Source organism: Balaenoptera physalus (assembly GCF_965194825.1).
Source record: "Balaenoptera physalus genome assembly, chromosome: 7".
Taxonomy (NCBI): domain Eukaryota; kingdom Metazoa; phylum Chordata; class Mammalia; order Artiodactyla; family Balaenopteridae; genus Balaenoptera; species Balaenoptera physalus.
In genome coordinates, this window is record NC_138886.1 from 14,740,750 (window position 1) to 14,761,239 (window position 20,490).

A 20,490-nucleotide genomic window follows, 5' to 3' on the forward strand; every position below is an offset into this window, starting at 1 on the left:
TGAATACAAACATTCAATAATTTTTTATTCAATTAAAGCCTTGGATAAAATGAAAATAACTGCCATTGGTCAATCATTGCCTTGGAGGCATTAGAGTCTCAGGGCGAGTCGCTGGTGTTCTCACACCAGGGTCAGAAACCACCTCTACTAGTTCCCGACTTGGGACCACGGTTCAGAAACAGGAAGTCTTTGAGCTGGAGCCATCACCTGAGTCTGAGCACCATGCTTGGCATATAATAAGAGCTTGAAATTTGTGAGTGAATAAATGAATGCAGCTTTAGGTATCAACTCTCCATTGGGTGAAGTCATGCCTTTCGGGTCCTCTGGGGGTCATCTCTGACTCCTAAGCTATTTCAGAAAAGTAATTTGATCCTTTCCACCCTGTTTGGGCTGGAAGGGATGCTGGAGCCATTATTCAGAGGCTCCTCTGACAGAGCTTTCCCACTGGCATCTATAGTCGGCAGTTCCCAATCCTGCCTATGCATTGGAAATCCTGTTGTGCCTTCTAGACAGAGGGCTAATGTAGTAGGGTTGAAGTTTTGGAAATACCTTTTGACTGCAGTAAGGAGGGTAGCCCGGAGGAGGTGGCTGAGGCCCTGCGTGGAGAATAAGGAGGCTTCTGCAATCCAAGGTCCAGGCGAGAGATCATGCTTGCACTTCCAACAACACGTGAGTGTTTTCTATGTGCCAGACATTGGGCTTGGTTTAGGGATTCAACACAGAGTCAGACGGCCACGGCTCCTTCCATTGGAGGAGATCAGATTTTGGCTAATGAAGACATCATTCAAGTGATGAAGTCAAGGAAGGGTACTGGAGTGGGGTCTGTAGGAGGGTTCTGTGTATTAGAGTTCTCCAGAGAAACAGAACCAGTAGGACACATTTAGCTATATAGAAAGACTTATTATGAGAGATTGGCTCCGGCAATTACAGAAGCTAAGTCTCACGATTTGCTGTCTGCAAGCTGGAGGCCCAGGAAAGTTGGCGGTATTCTTCCAGTCCAATCCCTAAAGCCAGAGACCCAGGGAAGCCAATGGTGTAAGTCCCAGTTTGAGTCCAAAGGCCTGAGAACCAGGAGGACTGATGTTGGAATGCAGGAGAGTATGGATGTCCAGCTCAAGCAGAGAACAAATTCACCCTTGCTCAGCCTTTTTGTTCTATTCAGGCCCTCAACAGATTGGATTAAGCCCATCTGCATTGGTGGGGGCCATCTTTACTCAATCTACCCACTCAAATGCTAATCTTCCCCCAAAACACCATCACAGGCACACCTAGAAATAATGTCTTATCAGCTATCTCAGCATCTCTTGTTCAGTCAAGTTGACACGTAAAATTAGCCATCACATCCTGTTGCCATATGTTATTTACCCCAGAAGGTTTTGTGATTGGTATCCTAACCTCATCCTTTCTTCCTAAAAGGGGAGTGAGAGGAAAGTAAGTTTTACTTGACTCTGATCCATGATAGTAGCAGCTGTAATAAAACAGTAACCCTTTATTGAGTGTTTTTAAGTGCCAGACACAATGCTACGCACTTCTCATAAATCCTCACAACAACCAAAGGAGTTTGGATTATGTTGTTCTCATTGTGCTGCTGATGAAACCTCATTATGGTTCAGAGATGTTAGGTAGCTTGTCTAAAGCCTCACAGCTGATAAGCAGCGGACCTGGGACTCAGACTCCAATCTAGCCAGGCTCGGAGCCCACATGCTTTCACCTGACGCCACCCTACTCCTGTCTCTGCCGTCAGCCACTCCCATGGGCCCCCTTTGCAGCATTAAATAGACCCTCAGGCTTTCTGATTCCACAGCGGTACTGCCCTCTGATCGTTTCTCGTTAGCAGTTGTTTTCCCTTGCTCTGTGTGCGCTTGGTTACATAATACCTGAAAATATTAAATTAGTTTGCCTTTATAGGAAATTATGTTCCATTAGAGCCACTGACATAGCTATTCCTAGACCTCCAAGAGAGTTGTGTGCTTTTTGGAAGTGTCTGACAAATCCGATTGCTCTCAGTCAAGGAGCTCTATGAAAGCCTTGTGGCTGGTTGAATAATTAGGCATTAAGTGACTTTAATAATAGACATACGAAGCCCAGACAAGAGGGTTCCACCTTTGCTCATCAGAGCTGCCTTGGGTCCCGCTTCTGGCAGAGAAAAGGAAAGGGGCAGAGGCGCTCTGTGGTCTGCAAAAACCATCCTGCGATGTCACTTCCTATCACTCGGCCTGTCACTCAGCACAGATGGGAGACTAGCTCCAGGGTGGAGACTCTGCGAAGAAGCCTCCTCTTCGTCATCCCCTTCCTCTAGGGGGCGCTGCTGTGGTCAATTGCACCAGGATCCTGCTCTGCTTGAGTCATGCACCTGCTCAAATGACTTCTCAAAATGCAGGACAGGGACGTCCCTGGCAGTCCAGTGGTTGAGACTATGCACTCCCACTGCAGGGGGTAAGGGTTCAATCCCTGGTGGGGGAACTAGGATTCCACATGCCGCCTGGTGCAGCCAAAAAAAAAAAAACAAGGCAAAGTCCACCTTGGCTTGACATCAAAATCCTACTAGATTTGGCTTGCATTTACTTTTTCAGAATGCTTCTTTACATGGAGCTAGTGGCCTTCATGATTTCCTATTTGTCCCCATGTTCGCCTCCTAATGTCACCCTCTTGGCCTTGCCTGTTATTGTTCCCCCACCAGGAGGAACTTCCTTCTATCTCTGCATTTTCAAATCCTACCTAGGGTTCAAGCCTCAGCTTCAAGACCACCTCTTCCAGGAAACTTATTTTAAATCATCTTGCCAAAGAATTCTCTCACTCTCCTTTGCATACCCATAGCGCTTTATAGCACGTAATCTAATCATCTTATTTCCATTCACCTTGTATTAGAATTATCTTATACAAATCTTCTCTCTCTTGCTATATGGTAAATTCTTCAAATGGAAGGAATATGTTTAGCCTCTCTGTCAAGTTTCCCTGACTTCTCTTACAAAGCCTTGCAGGCAGTAGGCATTTGACAAATACAGGCTTTACATACCCATCAGTTTGGTGATAACTAGAGACTGAGGTCCCACGGCCATCTCTCCATCCACTCCTTCTTCCTCTAGTGGCACTTATGAACACCCTCCAACCTCTCTCCACTCTCATGCGTGATATCTCTAGTATCAAAATTGTATTGAGGGCTTCCCTGGTGGCGCAGTGGTTGAGAATCTGCCTGCTAATGCAGGGGACACAGGTTCGCGCCCTGGTCTGGGAAGATCCCATGTGCCGCGGAGCGACTAGGCCCATGAGTCACAACTACTGAGCCTGCGCGTCTGGAGCCTGTGCTCCGCAACAAGAGAGGCCGCAATAGTGAGAGGCCTGCGCACTGCGATGAAGAGTGGCCCCTGCTTGCCGCAACTAGAGAAAGCCCTAGCAGAGAAACGAAGACCCAACATAGCAATCAATCAATCAATCAATCTTTAAAAAAAAAAAAAGAAAAAATTGTATTGAGGCAGGTGGGGAGATGGGTTATGGGATGTTAGGACCCGGGGTACGGACATGCTTTGAGCACAAGTCTCAACACACAGATTGATAGGCAGGCCCCTTAAGGCTGGATCCTTATTTCCCAAAGAGAGGGTGCATTTCAAATTTCAGATGGATTTGATATTTGGTATGGGGGAAAGGGCACTGAAATTGCCTGATGGCTTGGATCTTACCTGCTCCATTTCCCAAGTCCACCTTCCCAGCCTCATCTCCCACCATCCCCCACCTGCCCTGTGATCTAAGCACACCCAGCCCTGCACTGATCCTGCAGCACACGATGGGAGGGCCAGAACTGCCACTCGCTGTCTCCTATCCACCCTCCAGGTTGGACCCAATGAACGTCAAACATGAAGATTCCGGTAGGAAATAAAACCACTCTCAGATTCACTAACGGTTCAGCTGCACTTGGAACTTCTTGCCTGAATCTGGACTGTGGAAGTCACCCACCCTGGGACAGACGGACAAGCTGCACAGCAAATACAGGCCTATTGTGGTAGCAACACCCACCCCTCCTGGGCAGAGGCAGGGAGCGGGACCCCCAGGAGAGATGTATTTACTCAACCCTGGAAGGCACCGTTCTTGCTCGCTCTTTCCCATGAATGGCCTTTGGACAACAGAAAGAGTTGCCCTTCAGTCTCCCAAATCCAACTACTCCTTCACAGGGAGAGAGGAAGGTGGGAGCAGAGAGAGGAACCCAAGGCGTCCCCATCTCCTTCCAGGAGAGGACCAGAAACTCCTGCTTCTCTATAGATCGGCCATAGCAGAGCCTCGAGTGATTTCCCCTGACATATATTGTGTATCCATCTGCCATCATGCCTTTGCCCAGGCTGGTCCTTGTTCCCAAATTGTCCCTTTCTCTCATTTCCACCTGACGAGGTCGTACTCAAATGCTGCCTCTCCCCGAAGTCTTCCCAGATCTGTCCATTCTTCTCAGGTGTTATTCAGTAACCTCTTCTGGGCATCCTTTATCACACCCCTCACCTGCTTGTGTTCTGAAGACACGTGATGTATCTCTCTGCCCTCTCCCCATTCTTACCCCTGCTCCCTGGGCTGCAGTCTCCACAAAGGACGGCCCCTGTAACTCCAGGGCCCACCCTAGCCTGGCTCAGGGTCTGTGCTCCTGAATGTTGATTGGATTCGCTTAGAGAATCAGCTGTCTGGGGGCACGGGGCCAAGTGCTGTGATGTGTAACCCTGGGCCAAACACGCCGCTCTCCTGCTGATGAGAGCAAGGTTTTTCGTCGGCGTTCCAGTTCCCATATCGGGACCCCGGAGCACATGATGCTGAAGCTCTTGCTCTGGACCAGCATGTGAAGCCCTGCTTCTCAGCGGCCCGCCTAGGAGCTTTCCTGGCTTTGCTCACGGCCGACTCTCCTCCAGCCAAAACTCCACTCTCTTCCTCCTGCAGGTTAAGCAGTTCAGTGAGTGACCCCATGTCCTCCCAGGAGCACATCCGCGGCTGCAGCCTTACAGCACGAGCTTGCTACCTAGTAATGCAAGCAGTCGTGACTGTCTTTAATTGGGTGGGTGTTTTATAGCCAGGGGAGTTCAGGCTTGGGGTCTGACAGCTCCAGGCTCTTGGAATGTTCTTGGTGTGAACAAGTGGTCCATAAAGGCTGGTTTCCTTCTCTCTTAAGCTGGAAAAGGGGTACCATTTAAACTGGTCCTCACGACAACCCTGGAGAGAGTTGTTATTATTGCCGTTACTAGTATTCATTTTTTCATTGCCTGGTTTAAGCTGATGAAAAGAAAAATCTGTGCTTTAAAACAAATGAAAAAGAGAGAATGTTTATCCAGTGTTTAGGAAACCAAAGGTTCTATTAGACGACGTATGGGAAATGCTTAGTTCAGCTCACAGTAAGTAGATACGCAATAAATGGTAGCTATTGTTATTATCATTATCATCAGAGAGGGGGAGTGACTCACTCAAGGTCACACAGCTGGTTCATGACAGAGCTGCACCTGGAATTCGCACCTGGACTTTTAGGCTTTGGGCCCTTTGCCTTTCTCTTGCCCTCCCCCTTCTCCCGTGGATCTGTGTGTACGACCTTCCAGATCCCTTTTAGGTCTTGGCCAGACTCATTCTGCCACTCAGCAAAAAAAGAAAAAAAACCTCTTCTACCACGATGCAGGGAAAAAAATTACCCTTAATTACTGGGGCTTCTCTACAATTATAGGACGTGCATTTGAACTCTGAAGGGTCCTCTCCTGAGGATAACCTTTATTTGCCTGATTGCGTCTGTTCAGTTAATTCTGGCTAATTACTATTTTCTTCCTATTAGATTCTAATTATATACAGTATTTTCATTATAAAGCGTAATGTTTCCCAGAGAACCATGTCAATTATACAGGCAATATTACCGGAGGTCTAGTTTACCTCATTAAGCCCAAGCAATGAAGCCATGCATCTGATTAAACCCGCAGTTTGCGGGGTGGACTTTAACGGTATGTGGGTACCAGTGACTTTCACCTAGAACTTGCTGGGTGCGGGAGAGGGCTAGAGTGCTTTGGAGGAGCCCCAGAAGGGAGGTGGAGGGCCATTTGGTCATCTTTGGGTACCTGCCTGAAACATAAGCACTGAACCATGGTGTCTGTCCTTGGTGTTTGTGGATTTTACATTCACAGTTTTGTCTATTTCTGAGAACTCTATGATTTTAATTTGGCTGAGGCATGGATTTAATGTTGTGGTACAAAAGCAAGGCTTATTCTCGATTCAAAGGCTGCCGGTGGGCCACTCAACGTTGCCATCTCCACCCCTCAGTATGCTAACACTGTAGCATCTTTCTTAGCTCCTGATTCATCCATCCATCCACTGTCTGACATCCCTTCTTGAATGTCAGTAGACATCTTACCCTTCACATGTCCAAAGCAGAATACATGACTTCTGCCCTCCCTGAACCCTGAACCCAATCTTCCTTGTATTGCTCCCATCTCAGTAAGTGTCACAACCTTCCACTCAGATGCTCAAGCAAACTGCCAGGAGGTCCTTCTGATTCTCTCTTCCCTTTGTCTCTCATATCCAATCCCTGAGCACATCCTGTGAACTCTAGGTCCCGACTACATCCTGGATCCCTCCTCTTCTTCCATCTCCACTGCTACACCCTGGTCCAGGCCATCATTATCCCTACTATATAATGGCCTTCTAATTGGTATCCTGTTTCCTTCCCCTCCCAGCTCCTGTATCCTGTCTCCTAACAGTAAATCAAGGTGATTTACCAAAAAAAAAAAATCAGACCATGTTACTCTCCTGCTTAAAACTCTTAGGTATATTGTTTTTTGAGTTAAAGCCAAACTTATTACCATGTCTATAAGACATGATTATTCTCTTTCCTACTTATTGGATAAGTATCTATTGAGGGCCTACTATGTGCCAGGTACTGTCATGTACAAATGGTTCCTGTTTGTATGGGAGTAAAATAGACAAAGATCACCCTGCAGAGTACCACATCACGTTGATAGTACTTAGTACTTCAGAGTACCACATCACGTTGATAGTACTTAGTACTTCAGAGTACCACATCACGTTGATAGTACTTAGTACTTCAGAGTACCACATCACGTTGATAGTACTTAGTACTTCATGTGTTCGTCTTATCCAGCTGGATTGTCTAAGAGATCTGCATCCATATCTGTCCCCCACACTCCTGAGCCAGGTCTGGAAGCGTCTTAAGAAATGTGAGCTGCTTTGCTATGATTTAACACTCGGGCAGGAGTTGGAAAACAAAGTTGATTAGAAAATACACTTTTATTGGATTCTAAAGGAATTAATAAAATCCTCCCTTTGGGGATTAATAAAGCAGGATTTTTTAATATTAGCTTTATTTTTTTCTACTTTGTAAAAGTATTTTAATCAACATTTTAGGCTTTAAAAGATGGACTCAAGCTATGTTCTCTACTGGGGGGATGGGGACTTCATCAGCTCATTTGTAGATAAGTCACATTTTTTATATTGGCTGCCTTGTCTGAAAAAATGTTGTCACTATTATTTCCCTAATAAAAATCCATGAAAACTGTGAAGTTCAAGCAAAAAGGGAAGTAACCGTTCTTGAGCACCTCGTCATCTAGGAGTTAATTTTTTGTACCAATCATAGGCCATGATAGTATTGCTTTTGTTCAGAGAAGTTGAAGACATTGTCTAAAGTGCTTAGTGAATTAGTTGTAATAAGATTGATCCTGGGCTCTGGTGTCAAGATCCTCCATTTATTTGTTGTGTATGACCTTGAGGTCATTTATTCAACCTGTGCTTCACTTTCTCCATTTGTAAAATGAGGATAATAGCAGTTCCTAATCCCTAAGGTTGTTTTAAGAATTAAGTGAGTGAATCCGCTTAGAATGGTGTTTGGCATATTCATGCTTCCTTAAATGTTGGCTGTTAATGTCTGGATCTAAACCTAGACTGGTCGTAAATACCACCAGCAGCATCAGTACCATTCACTAAGGGCTCTCTATAACTCATTCTCTAATCCAGCCAAGACACATGTAATGCACACATTGTTGTCTCAATTTACAGGCAAGTAAAACTGAGGATACGTAAAGTCACTTGTTCAAGGTGAAGCAGCAGGTAAGTGGCAGATCCAGAAATCACACCTAGGTTTGCTTGTCCCCATAGCTCACGTTCTTCATAGCAGTTAAAATGTTTTGTAAACTTTGAAATGTAACATATTCTCTGCGTGGAAGGTGATATAGACTGATCTGTGTCTGCTGCACATTCCTGTGTTGAAGCCCTAATCCCCAGTGTGACTGTATTTGGAGATGGGGCTTTTAAGTATGTGATTAAGTAAAAATGAGGCTGTTTGAGTGGTGTCTTTATAAGAAGAGGAAGAGACACCAGCAATGTTCACACACAGAGGAAAGGGCCAAGTGAGGACACAGTGAGAAGGTGGCCTTAGACTCAGGGTTCTGTGGGAGCACGGGCTTGGCCTAGAGTAGGTGTTCTGGGACGTCTTCTCAGAGGAGGTGGCGCCATGCTTGAAAGAGCAGGGACTTGGGGATAGAATCCTAGTGCCTCTAATAAAATGAGTTTTGTAATTTCTAGTAGGTAGCTTACCCCTACTTCTTGCCTAAATTAAGGATGCTACTTGTCATTCTGGTCTCTGGAAGTGTTGTTCCCAGAGGGTTTTTTTCTGTCACCCAGGCTGGGTGAGATCTACAAAAGTTCTATGCTTCTCCTTGTTAAACCTCACTGTATTTGTGATACCTTGTTTTGATGTGATGCTAATGGAAGAGAGTCTGTCACATTACTATCATCTCATAACAAGCTTCAAGAAAGCAGGGACTGAATTGGTTAAATTCAGCCCTATTATCCTCATATTCCAGGAGAATGCCTGGAACACTGTAGATGTGAAATAAATAACTGTTGCTCGAATGAACAGATAAATACATAAATGAACTTAAACTCTTTGAGCCTTAGTATTATCATCTGTAGACCGGGCATAATACTAGCTGTATCCTGGGGTTTGGTAAAGATTAACTGAGGTCATACACACCAAGCCCAACCTCGTTTCGTACCTGCCATGTGATAGCCCTGCAGTGTTAGTTCTTTGCTGCCTTGATGGGTAAGGATTTTTCCAGGCTGAGAAGAAGGGAAAGAGCTATGGTAGTGGAGGGAATAGCATTGTGCGAAGGCGAAGTGGAGCACGTTGTATGTGGAGGCTGATTAGGGAGGGAAGCCCCACCCTGCACTGTGAGGGTCTTATGCATTCAGTGCACAAGAAATAGAAATATACAGGTCATAGCTGTGACTTAAGTCACCAAGAAGTGATGAGCTTACAAACATTTAGCAAATAAGACACACCCGCATTAATATGAATTCACATGAGGAAGACCTGTGATGGCAGAGAAGACCTACGGGTGATGGGAATTTGCTCTGAGCCTTAACAAATTACTGAAGAGAGGGAGGAAAGTCATTCCAAGTGGGAGTTAGAGCGTGGGCAAAGGGCCGGAGGTTGGGAGACATGGGGAAGTGCCAGTTTGGCTGCAGTGGAGTTTTGCTTGGGGGTTAAGAGGAGATTAGGCAGCATGGAACCAGACCACTGGGGATCTCAGGTGCCAGGTGAAAATACTTGGACTTGATCTGGGTTGCACTCTGAGCCGTACAGAGGCCAGAGCTCTTGAGAGCCTAAGGGTTGCGAGTATTAGAGGGTCATCATTTTTCGCCTCAAGGAGGCAGGAGGCTGGATCAGATGACCTCTCGAAGTTTCTTCCAACCACAGTGCTGTGTGGTAGTCATAAGACAGAGAGAGGGAAACAAAAACCAGGGACCTTGGCCTGAATTTCTGTCCTTTATAAATCTCCTCCGCTTCCGGGCATCGTATCTCTGCCCCACAGATTAATCTTCTCTGGCTTCCTGAAGGAACAGAAGGACCTATTGACCTCATCCTGTTCTCCAGGCTGTGAGTGAGAAATGGGGTATTCAGACTGGCAAAGGCCTCGGTGTGGGCAGAGGGCAGCTGAGCCTGAGGCATGAGCCCCCAGGGGAGAGCAAAGAAAGCAGGTGAATGATGCTGTTCCAGAAGGGCTGCGCCCCAGGACTGTCCCAAGTGTCCACGCCAGACTAGGAAGTTATGGCCTTTTTGCATGAACGTCTTTGACCTAAGATTGGTAAATGTTGGAGGAGATCGCAAACTCTTATCGGATCACAGACTCTTATCAGATCACTTCCCAATGCAAATGGTAACCTGAGTTCGAGGCAATTTTCATGGGATTCTTCTCTCTTTGTTCTTTCTTTCATGACATTGGTGGCTCAGATGTGAGGCCCTGCGGTTGAGTAGAAGGAGCAGGTGCTTTAAACAGGAAATCCTGTGCTCTGGCCTCAGCCTGTGGGTGCTCTGTGCCTCAGTTTCCTCATCTGTGAAATGGGAATAAGAATAGTGCCCGCCTTAGACGGTTATAGTGAGTATTAAAGTTCTTAGAATCTGACCAGGCACATGGTAAGCACAGAAGAAATGATAACTCTTATTACTGATTTCATTAGTTATTAGAAAAAGAGGATACAAATGCCTGTCACCCAGGGTTGCTGTGATAATCACATTCATTCATTCATTTGTTCAACGAATATACACAGAGCACCCATTAGGTGGCAGGCAGTGTACTGAGCACAGGGAGATGTGTTATAGAACAAAATGACACAGTTCCTCACTCCGGAGCTGACAGACTGGTGGGGGAGATGGATATTAAATGTGCAGCACAAGCATAAATGTACTGCTCGGTGTGGGCAGAGGGCAGCTGAGCCTGAGGCATGAGCCCACAGGGGAGAGCAAAGGAAGCAGGTCGATGATGCTGGTCCAGAAGGGCTGTCCCCCAAGACTGTCCCAAGTGTCCACGCCAGATTAGGAAGTAATGGCCTGTCCTTTACTGTGAAGGAGAAGGGGGATGCTATAGAGAGATTAAGGGGAGGGGGGGTCCCTGCGGTAGGGTGGTCACAGAAGTTTCTCTGGGGATGCAGTTTCTGAGCTCCCGTGTGAAGGACGGGTAAGGGTAAGTGTTCCTGGTACTGCTGGAAACACACACGCAAAGACTCTAAGGGGAAACAGGGTGTGGCACATTGGAGGAGGTGAATGAGGTGGTGAGGTTATCAGGGATCAGATGTGACAGAGGCTGAGGTTTACTCTGAGTATAAACTGCAAAAGCAGTGGAGGTAAATGATTTTGTAAACAGTAAAATCCATGCACCTCTAACTTCCTATATTTTCCAGCATAAAATGGTAGGAGTTGGAATTCATAGCATGGAGGTCAGTTGAGGAAGGACTTTTAGCCTCTCTGCTTTTACAGTTGACACTCAGAATGAAACAATTGCCTAAACACTACAAATACTACACGACAAAATCTGTGTGTGGTTCTAATTCCCAAAGTGGTGCTTGGAGACCTGCCACTGAATCTCGTCTTTTGGATGTGCATTAGCTCTTTTGAACCCCAGTTTCCTGCTCTGCAATAATGGGGGTGTTTCCTCTTCTTTGTTTAATGGGGTTGTTCTCTGAGAAGGTTGTTCTGAAAGCTCCAATAAATATTGGTTCCCCTTTCCTCTTCTTTCCTCTGTGGCTTAAGCCTCCGTGTCTGGCGCATCTGATGGCAGTCTGCATGGGAGGGAGGCGTTAAACATTCATGGATGGCTTCTCATCAATGTGTCCTGCCCACCACCCAATCTTGGAGGAGCTATTGGGGTGTGACCACTCTAGAAATCGCCCCTTTCTTAAAGGTGCCGCCCTGACTGCCCCCATCCAGTCCTAAAATCCATCAAATTCACACACCATTGCTGTGGAGGTTAAGTTCCTTCTTTTAATTCTGATCAAGTGAGCAAAAGGGAAAACAAGGAGGGATCCATCAGAACGCCTCATGAAAAATATGTATGTTCTTTAAAGGAAAACGGCATACAAATGGGATATATATTTTTTCCAAAAGGGAAGAAAAAAACACGTAGGCTTTTAAACAGAAGACTTTAAGCAGGGAGTGAGAGAGGAAAAATATGTCTCTTAAATGCATTCAGTGCCATTGCCACAAGGCTGCCAAGCTAGGATTGTTTATTAGAAGATAAGATAGTGAAAAATGTATTTTGCAGAAAGAAAATAGTAAAGTCAGGTCTGAGGCAGATAAGAAGCCAAATTTCTATTTTATGCTCAATTGAGTGACTCAGTTACATTATCTGTGAAGCAGGGGTGAAATAACACACTTCGGAAATGAGGCTTGGGTTGCGCTGGGTCTCCTCCCAGCCCTGGCCAAGCTGATCCCAGCCCAGCTGGGACGCTGCCTTCTCCGAGCAGAGTATTTGCAGGCTGGGGATGAGGGGGAGAAAGGTTCTGATCTTTCTCTTCGGCTCCTTCCTTTCTCCATCTTGTTATACAAGCGCTTCATTTCGGCTTCATGCCTCCTCTCCTGATGCCGAAGGTGGGAAAATAAAAACACACATGCGTATAAGATGAAGCGATGCAAAGGCCAGCAGATGTTGGAGCTAGAAAGAGCATCGCTGGAGATCGGCGGGGCTCGGGGATACGGATCCTGGCCTGCGGTCAGTCAGTGCTTTATTTGGCAAGCACAAACACGTCGCTTGAATGCTTTGTAAGTGGGATGCTGTTCTCCGGTTTGCCAAAGATCTCACTTCTCCCTTTTTTTTTTTTTAATGGCAGGAAAGTTTATTTATTTATTTATTTATCTTTAACTGAAGTATAGTTAATTTACAATGTGTTAGTAATTCAGTTATTCATATATGTTTATATATATATATATATTTATATTCTTTTCCATTATAGTTTACTACAAGATATTGAACATAGTTCCCTGTGCTATATAGTAGGACCTTGTTTATCTGTTTTATATATAATAGTTTGTATCTGCTACTCCCAAACGGCTAATTTATCACTCCCCCGACCCCTTCCACTTTGGTAACTATAAGTTTGTTTTCTATGTCTGTGATTCTCGGTAAGTAAGTTCATTTGTATTAATTTTTAGATTCCACATATAAGTGATATCATGTGGTATTCATTTGACTATCCATGTGGACAAAAGTCAGCCTTGATCCTTCTTTTGCACAACATATACAAAAGTTAATTTGAGATAGAGTATAGACCTATGTGAGAAAGGTAAAACAATAGAACTTCTAGAAGAAAATATAGGGGAATATCTTCAGGACTTTAGCGTGGGTAAAGAATTCTTAAACAGGACATACAAAATCACTAACCATAAAAGAAAAGAATGAGAAACAGAACATCACTGAAATTAAAACCATTTGTTTATTGAAAGACAACAACAAGACAGTGAAAGAAAAGCCACAGACCAGGAGAAGATAGTTACAATACATATAGCTGACAAAGGGCTCATATTAGAAATATATAAAGAACGATTAATCAATAGAAAAAGACCACCCAATTAAAAACTGGCAAAGACTTGAACAGACAAAAGACTGGCACAAAAGAGATATCACATGGCCAAAAGACATCTGAAAACTCCTCAACATATTATCCACTAAGAAAATATAAATTAAACTAATATGAGATGTTACCCCAGGCCTAGTAAAAAGGGTACAATTAAAAGGCCTGAGGGTACTAAGTGTTGTCAAGGATATGAAGCAACTGGGACTCATACATTGCTGTCTTATACTTCCTCATCATTATATCTTTTCAGTCTTTTGATGGCAGAAGCCATGTCTGATTCAATATTCACATACCTCCCACCTCCTCATCTGCCCTTTGCCAATAATAAGTGTTCAAGTCTTTGGAATTCACATTCCAGATGAGAAGCTCTCAGCCCAGCAAAAGGTACTGACCATGATGAAAACAATAGAGAAGATCCAAACAATCTCCCAGTGTGGGAGTACAGGGAGGTGGATGGGTCAGGCCACCTGCCTGCCTGCCTTCCCCCAGGCTAGGGTGCAGCCATTATCACATGGGCTTCCATGGCCCAGGGAAGCAGCACAGCATCGTGGACTCCTCTGGGCTCTGGAGTATCTGGAGTATGCTGGATAGTATGCCAGTTCTGCCATTTATGGGCTGTGTGACCTTGAAGCAAATGACTCAACCTCTCTGGGCCTTGGTTTCCTCATTTACAAAACAGAGATGGTAATGGTATCTACCCTATAGGATTGTAGTGAGGATAAGTGAGATGCTAGAAGCAAAACACCTGGCCCACAGGAAGTGCTCAGTAACTAGGCCATCCTTTTTCTTTTTTTGGCTTCATGAAGTTCTCTGCAGAGACTTTCACATGTTGTATGACAATAATCCATTTCAGGAACATTTGTGAATTTTCTTTGTATCTCCTGGAAATCTCTTTTGTTCACATTTAAACTTGGCCCTCAATAAAAGTGCTGACCAGCCTTGTCCAAGACCTCTGCACTTTGTGGCCCGTGGATTTGAAGGCCCTCCTCTTGGGAAAGGTGGAGCTACGGGTACCCCTTGGAGGGGCCAGTACATCAATGGCTGTCATTGCCCCAGCGCCTGTGGCACTCAGGTATGAGGAGACGGTGGTCAGGAAGGAAGCCTCAGAAAGGCAGCCTGGAACCTGCATCATCACCGCTCCTGGGGAAGAGGCAGACATGCTCTGGAACAGTTATGGGGCGGGCCCCTGCTGAGCATATGTTGGGACTGTTTATGCCTTGTAGATAAAAGAGCCTGGAGTAAATGTTTACAGTCTGGGAGCCCGGCTGATGCACTGATGGACTGAGAAATTGTGCATGCATGTATGTGTGTGTGTGTGTGTGTGTGTGTGCAAGAGAGAGAGAGATAGAGAGAGAGAGAAGAGGGAATTTTACCTCCTTCCTCTGCCTGGGGGAGAGCTGCCAGGTGAAGTAGAAAGAACCATCCAGTGGGTTCCCATCAGGTGCCCTCTGTCTGACCCCTGCCCTGTCACTTTTCTGGTTTACCATGTAGGAGGCAAAGACACAGACACTCCCTGAGGCTACCTCAGGGGAGACAGGTTTATTGTCTGGGTGAACATGGTGCAGTAAAGAGGGATGGACACCCCCCTACTGGGGGAATCCAAGAATAGGAAAAACTAGAACTCACAGAAGCCCAAACTGGATGGTGACTCAGAATCCAAAGAAGTTCTGGGACCTTTGACAACAGGATTCCTAGATTTGATTAAGCCTGCAGACTCCGGGGTCAGACTGCTGGGGTTAGAAACTGGGTTCCGGGATGTATGAGCTCGAACAAGATACCCAACCTCTCTAAAACCTTTCATTTCATCTGCAAGATCAGAGTAATAATACTACCTCCTTCAGAATATTGTTGGGTAGGATAATGCACATAGAACGTGCATCCATCCATTCTGTTCGTAGCTTACTTTGTAAAAATCCTACCGTGGTTGCTCATTGCCCTTAGAATAGCATCTAAATTTTAGCCCCATCCCGAAGGCAGTACGTGACCTGGACTTTGCCTTATTTCCGATTTCCTCTACCCCTTCCCCCTGCCCTCCCCGCCCCCACTCACTGCCCACCCCCATCCTTTTCCACCTTCCTGGCTGTTTTTCTGATCCTTCAGCACACCAAGCACTTATGATTCCTTCCACCTAGAATGGAACGGTCTCCTGCCGGATCCTTACTCATCTGGGTTCTTTTTATTCTTTAAGCCTCAACTTACATATTCCCTCTCGGAGCCCCCGCTTCCCTCTCTCCCTTAATCTAAAGAAGCCCCACTCCTTCACATGATCAAATCATCCTGTTTCACTGCTACCAATGGTCTTATTATGACTCCACATCTTTGTGCTTGTCTGTTTCTAAGTTCGCTGACTGTTTTCCTTCCTGGAAAATAACGTTCTTAAGAATAGGGGCCTTGCTTGCCCTGCTCCCAGTCTATCCCCAAAGCTTCGAAAATTGCCTGGCACACAGTAGGTGCTCGATACATATTTGTCAGAAAAACGAACAGATGAATGGATGGATGAAGAAATAAAGACGGTAGAGTGTGCCAGCAGGATAATGACAGAAAGCTGTCATTTAAGTCCCTTCTAGTCCAATGGTTTCTCACTTCCATAGTTTGTTTAGCTCAGTGGTTTGTAAGAGGGTGGCAGCCCCTTCCCCAAAGGGCAATTTGAAAATGGGGGACGTTTTGCAGACATACTGACTGGAGAACTAAGGGCGTCAGGTATCAAGGGGCAGGGCTGGCCAGGCTAAACACCCTGCAAGATACAGAAGAGTCGGATTCAATAATGCACAGTTGTGGCTTCCCTGGTGGCGCAGTGGTTGAGAATCTGCCTGCCAATGCAGGGGACACGGGTTCGAGCCCTGGTCTGGGAAGATCCCACATGTCGCAGAGCAACTGGGCCCGTGAGCCACAACTACTGAGCCTGCGCGTCTGGAGCCTGTGCTCCACAACAAGAGAGGCCGCGACAGTGAGAGGCCCGTGCACCGCGATGAAGAGTGGCCCCCACTCGCCGCAACTAGAGAAAGCCCTCGCACAGCAACGAAGACCCAACACAGCCAAAAATAAATAAATAAATTTATTAAAAAAAAAACATAAAAAAAAATAATGCACAGTCCCCTTCACCCCACCCTGCAAATAGCATTCCACTTGAGGACCGATGACTGAGTCTAATCATCCGATTTTATAGTGGTTGGAAGCTGGGGTTTGTAGGTATTTCAAAGCTCCTAGCCCCTCCTGTTGCAGCTGGGGCCTGTGGAATAGACTTACAGCTTCATCGAAGCAAACCTCAAACTGGCTCAGAGACAGATAAACCCGGCTGAGATAGCAGCTATTTGGCTTGTGAGCTTTTCTTTTCAGTGACTAATAGGTAAGAGGGACAGGAGTGCTCTTGGCCTGTGGAGGATGCAGCATATACGACGTCTCTCAGGCCCCTTCCTGTAATTTCTGAGTATGAGCAACAGGATATTTGGAGGAGATAGAAGTGTCTGACCAGCTAATAACAACCAGACTCCAGCACCAGGATGGGAGGGAGTGGGGAGGGGCGGGGTGAGAGGGGCGGGGAGAGTGCAGCTTTCCTGGAGACAGAGAGGCACGGGGAGGGAGTCACACGTGTGTGCTCGAGCGCACGCAGGTCAGGCACACAAGCAATCCAGACACTCAGAGATGCAGTGTGACCACTCACACACACTCACCTGGGACACAGCCTACAGACGCTGAACACATCAGGACACACCATATTTTAACCTGCAGGACACAGACTACACACAGAGGCTCACACACTCACTATATATATATATATATATATATATATATATATATATATATATATATATATATATATATATATATATATATTCTTACCCAGAACACACCTTCCCTGCATACACGGCAGGTCCACATACAACACACAGCCTTCAACACTGAGACACACCCATATGGCAAAGGCATATAGAACACACCTCACACAACCAGCTCATGCAATGGATGGGCACACATATGTAACACACACAACACATGCACACAACTCACTCCTACAGACAATGCTCATTCACACATCATCTCCACAAGTCACCACCATACACAAATACATACTGACACACACAGTCACACGTAATACTTAGAGATGTATGCATATAAATGCAGGTCCACTTAGCACAGGTATAAACACAGGCACCACCCATGCACACACACACATACACACATGCATACACTCCATAAATACACACACACTATGGAGGTACACATGTAAGGCACAACACACACATGCACACATGTGTATATCTTAGAGATATACAACCCTAAGACACAAACACCACATGAGACCTATACTGTACCTATGTGTGTATTTACTCTTTGCTAACAACTACGTTTTAAAATTAACTCTCAGACACATGCTCCAACGACAACAACCGATCAACACAATATACAACATTTACTTTGAAGCTGTCAGATTGAAAAAACAATCATGTACAGAAAAGTAATATGTCATTTGACACTCTCTCACTTTTGTGGATACTAATGTTTGTGATAATCATCCTTATAAAAGGCAGAAAATCAGCCCTAGCACAGCGGAGATGGGGCTTGTTCATCTGATCTTCTCCGGCTACAGGATGGGGAGAGCAGGAAGGAGAAGAGGAGGGGCCCAGGACCCCTAAGAGGCCAGGGCAACTCTGGCCTTGGGAGCAGGACACCTGGGTTATGGCTCTGCAATCTGGTGCTGTCCTACTGTGCGACCTAGGACATGTTGTTTCCCATTTCTGAGCCTCAGTTTCTTCACCTATAAAATGGGTATGAACCTACCTCAAAGGGTTAAGTCGGATAAAATCTAGGGTATAATCCAAATGTGAATTGTGGACTTGACCGCTTCATATTCCTAAGAGAAGATGAACAGGCCTGTGACAAGCTAACAAAAGCATCAATTTTCAGTTCTATCCTCCTCATTTTGTCTTTTCTCCCAAAGGAACTCCTGCATGGCGTAAGTAATTAGTCTATCTGGGCTTGTCCACAGAGAAAAGCTATAGCTCGTTTTTTTATCTTTATTGAGTCTTTATTAAGTGCCAAGTGATGTACCTGTATTATCTAACTTAATCCTCAAAACGACCTCTTGAAGTCTTTCTGTTATTACCCTCATTTTACAGATGAAGAAATAGAGGCACAGTTTGGTCAAGAGAATTGCCCGAGATCTCACCAGCTGATGAGTTTGGGAGCCAGGGTTCAAACCCACTCTGCTGTGATGTAGAGGGCTATCCCCCTCCACACGCCCCACCAAAGCTGGACACAAAGGTTCTGTTGAGTTGGCAGGTGAAACCAGCTTGAAGTCAGAACTGAGGAGGATTCTAAGAAGCCCCCTTATGCTGGCTCAGCCAGGCTGTAACTTCCAGGCTCATCCAGGGGATAACTTACCTCTCACTCAACACAAAGTCACTATGCAAGTTCATTGCACACTTTCGACCCTCTTAAGCCCCACCTCCTCCATCTATAAACCCTTACCCTTCTCGATGGTCGTGGAATAGTCAACATATGCCATCAAAAGAACACTGGGCAGTAGGTCTTTCTCCAGTTATGCCCTTGTGCCCACTCTCCACTACCTGTGATTGGTAACTTTGGGTTGATCAATATACAGTGTTTCTATAAATGACACTGGAGGCCCATATGTGGGCCTTAGGACTTTCTTTTAGGCATTTAATATTGCCTTTTGTATATACTACACTGCAGCATGGCTGGTGATTGAGAAATGAGAGTTTAGAATCAGCCTCCTTGGGTTCAAATCCTGGTTCTGTTACTCTGTGTAACCTTGAATATATTCCTTTATTTTATTTATTTATTTATTTTATTTATTTTTTTTGGCTGCATCGGGTCTTAGTTGCCGCATGCAGCGTCTTTGTTTAGGCACGCGGGATCTTTCGCTGTGGCGTGGGCTCTTCGTTGTGGTGTGTGGGGCTTTTTTTCTCTTTCTAGTTGTGGCTTGCAGGCTCCAGGGCGCGTGAGCTCTGTAGTTTGCGGCGAGCGGGTTCAGTAGTTGTGGCACACGGGCTTAGTTGCCCCTCGGCATGTGGGATCTTAGCTCCCTTACCAGGGATCAAATCCTTGTCCCCTGCATTGGAAGGTGGATTCTTTACCACTGGACCACCAGGGAAGTCCCTACGTAACCTTGAATATATTTCTTAACTTTCCTGAATCTCAGTTCTTTCTCTGTAAATTGGGCTTTAATCCCAGTACACAGACTTCATGGGGTTGTTCTGTGGTCTCAGTGAGTGAATATTTGTGGAGGGTTTAGAACAGGACCCGGCAAATAAACATTAATCTTCATCATCGTCCGTCTAGGCCTACAGCTCCTTATACTGTCTCAGTTAACTACGCTCTTTGCTCTTTCTTTTATATTTCAGCTGGTTCAAGCTAGAGCCCCTCCTCTGGGTGAGCCTTTCTCCAGCCACCTTTGTCTTCTTGATCACCATCCCTGACATCTCATTTCCTGAAAATAACAGAAGGTCTCCGGCGCACTTTGACTTTCTCTGCCTCCTCAAGATTCAGTGCAAGCTCTTCTCTATGGAACTGCCTTGGCTCCTTTTCATTGAGGGTAAATCAGTGGACCCAAATCCAGACGTTAGAGGTGCACAGTTCCCTACCTCTGCTGGTGGGCAGGTGACACCACAGGTGGCGTGGTTAATTTGAGTGACAAGGGGCACTGGAGCCTTTTGGTAACTTGAACACATGCTGCTGTTTCCCATTTAACGTACTTCCTGAAGCTCTTTCCCACCTGCTCCAACCGGAGAGCTTCGATTTCCATTCTCCTTGCTTTTCCTGAGTTACCACTTTCTCCTTCCTTTCATTTACAAAATCCTCCCACCAACTTTGCATGCTACATTTTGTCACAACAAGCCTTGTGTTTAAATTACTGTGTGATCCAAAGATTTAGAAACTTTTATTTCTTTCTTTGATAACATTAGATCTTCTCCATGCATACATCTTTGGTACAAAATTCACTGTTCTCCTAGTCATCCGCTGTACTTTCCCAGTGTTCAGAGGGAAATAACGTGGTTTGGTAAGAATAAGTGGGTAGCACCCCCGTGGGAACAAATTCAGGTCATGTGTGTTTGTGTATGCATGTGTGTGTATGCATTTATGGGTCCAGACCAGTCCAGTACA

General features: G+C 45.6%; 1 protein-coding gene across 7 annotated transcripts in view; it reads right to left on the bottom strand.

Moving 5' to 3' along the window:
- LOC309664718 (uncharacterized protein) overlaps positions 1-20,490 on the bottom strand; it is a 331,041-nt gene that overhangs the window by 173,904 nt on the left and 136,647 nt on the right. For 3 of the 7 annotated variants that reach the window (XR_014265996.1, XR_014265997.1, XM_082470458.1), the window contains one exon: positions 7,055-12,370. The exons of the other annotated variants lie outside the window; for them this stretch is intronic. The gene's annotated coding sequence lies outside the window, so the exon portion shown is untranslated. Of the gene's footprint in view, positions 1-7,054; positions 12,371-20,490 lie in introns of those variants that run through there. 7 annotated transcript variants of the gene reach the window in all.